Genomic DNA, 3,964 nt, shown 5'->3' with positions numbered 1-3,964 from the left:
CTTGCTTACTACCTTGAGCCACTAGATACCAATGTAGCTGGGCAGTTTTAGTGAATACCTAACCTAGAAAGTGATGGTCTGTTCTTTCAGGCATCTTATTTAGAAAATAATACCTCATTATAACCCATCCGCCCTTAGCGCCAAGTGGAATAGTTTGTTTGTTTTTTAATAACATCTGATTGCTTGAACCTTTTCTGGACATTTCATATAAATGGTATCATAACAATATGTAATCTTTTGCAGTTGTTTGTTTTTTAATAACATCTGATTGCTTGAACCTTTTTGGACATTTCATATAAATGGAATCATAATAATATGTAATCTTTTGCAACTAGTTTCTTTCACTTAGCATGTTTTTAAGGTTCATACAAATAATATTCCATTGTATGGATATACCATACTTTGTTTAACCATGTATTAGTTGAATATTTGGATTGGTGCTACTTGTAGGCTACTATCAGTAGTGCTGTGAACATTCACATATGGGTTTTTGTTTAAACACCTGTTTTTCGCGCTTTCGGGTGCACACCTAGGAGTGGAATTGCTGGGTCATATGATAACTCTGTATTTGACATTTTGGGAGAACTGCTAAACTGTTTTCCAAAGTGGCAGTACCATTTTACATTCATCGTTTTGCCTGTTGATATCCAGTTGTTCTTAACACCACTTGTTGAAAAGATTTAATTTTTCTCTATTGAATGGTCTTGATACCCTTGTTGAAAATCGGTTGACCATAAAAGTAAGAACTTATTTCTGGACTTTCAGTTTTACTCTCTTAACCTGTATGCCTGTTTTTATGCCACACTGGCTTGATTACTGTAGCTTTGTAGTAAGTTTTGAAATCAGGAAATGTGAGTCCTCCAGTTTTGTTCCTTTTCGTGTTATTGTGGGTCTTTATCAGGTTGAGAAAGTTTCTTTCTGTTCCTAGTGTGTATTTTTTATTATGAAAGGGTGTTAGATTTTGTCACTTGCATTTTCCGAATCTGCTGAGATCATCAGATGGCTTTTGTCCTTTATGATAGCATGAATTACATTAATTGAATTTTGGATATTAAGCCAATAGTTATTTCCGGGATAAATCTCACTTAGTCATGGTATGTAATCCTCTTTAGATGTTGCTTGATTTGGCTTGCTAGTATTTTCTTTAGGATTTTTACATCTATTCATAAAGGGTATTGATATGTATTTTTTTTTTGTAATATGTTGATTCTCAAATATAAATCCAGTTTTGCGTTCTGGCATAACCCCAAGTTGATGATGATAAAAACATCACTTTTGCTGAATTGGTTTTTTCAATATTTTGTTAGGATTTTTACAACTGTGTTCGTGTAAAAGATCGGCTTGTCATTAGCATTTTGTTGTTGTTTTTGGTAATATCCTTGTCAGGTTTTGGTATCAGGGTTATGCTAGCTTTATAGAAAGTCTTGGGCCATGTTGTCCTTTGTGTAATATCAGCATTATTTCTTTTTCTTTTTTAAAATTTTTAGTTATACTTGGCCTATAATATATTGGTTTCAGGTGTACAGCATGATGATTAGACATTTATATAACTTAAAAAGCAATCACCCCGATAAATCTAGTATCCATCTGACAACATATAGTTGTCAATATTATCGCCTATATTTCTTGTGCTGTACTTTACATCCCCTTGACTATTTTGTAACTACTGATTTGTACTTCTTAATCCCTTCCCTTTTCCACCACCCTAAACCCCCCTCCCATCAGGCAACCATCAAAGTGTAGCATTATATCTTATTTAAAAGTTTGAAAGGATTCACCAGTGAAGCTATGGAACCTAAAGCCTCCTTTATAGGAAGGTTTTTAACTACAGATTCACTTTTTTTTTTAAACATCACAAATAGGTTTTGTTACCTTGAAAAGTCTGAATTTTAAACAGATTCTGGCACCGGGGCGCATATCCATCAGCTCGTTGCACTTGAGCACCGTCTCGCCTCAACGTAGCTTTTCCAAGGCTGCTGCCTTCACCGTGAAGCTCCATGAGTTTTCCCAGTTCACACTTGGGCTTCTTCAGCATTACGACTTTTCTGACAAAGACATCATGGAGCAGATAAATAGACTGACAATTTATCAATTAATCTTTACTGACCACTTCTTCCCAGTCATTTGTCTGCCCCTCTCGGGGCGTGATTTCCATCGTCTCCTTCCGAATTTGGCGGACCTGTTGATGCTGAGCGTCAGAGGTCTTCAGAATCTGCTCGTTGGACTTGTTCCCAAAACCAACACAGACAAAGCAAGTAACCTTTGGTAGTCTTGACATCAGCATGAGTGAGCTTCAGTCGTGGTCTGCCATTTTTTGACCATGGAGCACATTTTGTCACAGTTAAGATCCGTGCCATGGACGTTAAACAGTTTTTGCCCTGAACATCCTCAGTAATTAGCTAGAATTTTTTAGACTCACCATCATTCTGCAGATCAGCCAGGCTCACTTCAAAAACATGACCTTTGAGTCCATCAGATGGGATTGTTCCCTACAGTTCTTGTGACTGACGTTTTCCCAATGGTTCTTATATCAAACATAGCTGGTGCCTTCACATCATACCAATCTTTCTTAGAAAACAGACCAACAGCTTTCTTCTTGGCTCCGTTTTTGCCACCTTTCAGGAGACACTTGTTCTTGCCCAGTGTCGTGGTGATGCTCAGAGAGCCAGAAAGGCCAGATTCACATTCTTTAGTTAGATAACGGAATTATTCAGATTTGCTATTATTGTGTCTCTTTTGGTAAATTGTCTTTTTCAAGGAATTTATTTTATCTGAATTTTCATATGTATTGATGTAAAATTATTCATAATATCCTCTTGTTATCTTATTAATGCCATGGAACAGCAGCGATTGCCATTTTTCATTTTCTGGGTTAGCAATTTATGCCTTTCAGTCTTTTTCCTTTCATCAGCCAAGAACCAATATTTGTCTTTTTGGTTGGTGATTTTCATTTATTTCTGTTCTTATTTCTTTTTCTTTGGGTTTAAATTGCTGCTCTGTTACTGTGGTTTACCTTCTTAGGGTGGGTCTTTAGATCCTGGGTTTTCATCTGTTCTTTGAATTACTTTGCCTCTCAGCAGTGCTTAGCTATATGTCACAAGTTTTGATAGGCCTTTTTCATTATCACTCAGTTTAAAATATTTTATAATTCCAATTGTGATTTCTTCAACCTTGGCTTATTTATAAGTGCATTGTTAAATTTGCAAATATTTGGGAATTTCCTAGTTTTCTTTTTGTTACTGATTTCTAGCTTAATTCCACTGTGGTTAAAGCACATGCTCTGAATGACTTCGGTTCTTTGGAATTTGTTGAGACTTGCATTATGGCTCGGCATATATTCAGTTTTGGTAAGTGTTCTGTTTGCACTTCAAGAGGAAGCATAGTCTGCGTTCGTTGGGTGTTCTGTTCCATAGGTGTCGTGTTGTGTTGTTCAGTCTTTTGCATCTTTACTGATCTGGTGAAGAGTCCTGCTCTTCAGTCAGTTATTGCAAGAGGTATTGACCATTTCTCCTTGTAGCTTTTGCTGTAGGTATTTTGAAGATATGTTCAAGGGTCATCAAAATTTAAGGTTGTTATGAATTCCTACGGCATTTCTTCTTTCTTATTAAATGTTCATCTTTAGTTTATCTGAATTTACTCTAGCTATAGCAACTTTCTTGGGGTAAACAATTATCATGGTGCCTCTTTTCCTATATTTTTCTGCTTTAAATCGTTCTTTGTTCTTATGTATAAAATGTGTCTCTTATAAGCAGCATATAATTCGATTTTCCTTTATTTGTTTTCATTCAGGCTGATAATTGTCTTTGTTTTGGGCAGTTAGTTATACTTGATGTGCCTGGGTATGATTTTCTTTGTATTTTTCCTGCTCTTTGTCTGGTAGCGCCTCCTGAATCTTGGTGCGGTTTCTTCTGTGGCGTTTGGGAAATCCTTGCCCATTACTTCAGATACTGCATCTGCCGCATTG

The 3,964-nt window shown here is 36.3% G+C and overlaps 1 pseudogene; it reads right to left on the bottom strand.

Moving 5' to 3' along the window:
* Nucleotides 1–651: 651 nt before the first annotated feature.
* LOC112472584 lies at nucleotides 652–2,706 on the bottom strand (annotated as a pseudogene).
* Nucleotides 2,707–3,964: the final 1,258 nt, after the last annotated feature.

The sequence above is a fragment of the Pteropus alecto genome, unplaced genomic scaffold (genome assembly GCF_000325575.1).
Source record: "Pteropus alecto unplaced genomic scaffold, ASM32557v1 scaffold87, whole genome shotgun sequence".
In the NCBI taxonomy this organism is placed as follows: domain Eukaryota; kingdom Metazoa; phylum Chordata; class Mammalia; order Chiroptera; family Pteropodidae; genus Pteropus; species Pteropus alecto.
This window is presented reverse-complemented; position numbering and strand designations above follow the sequence as displayed.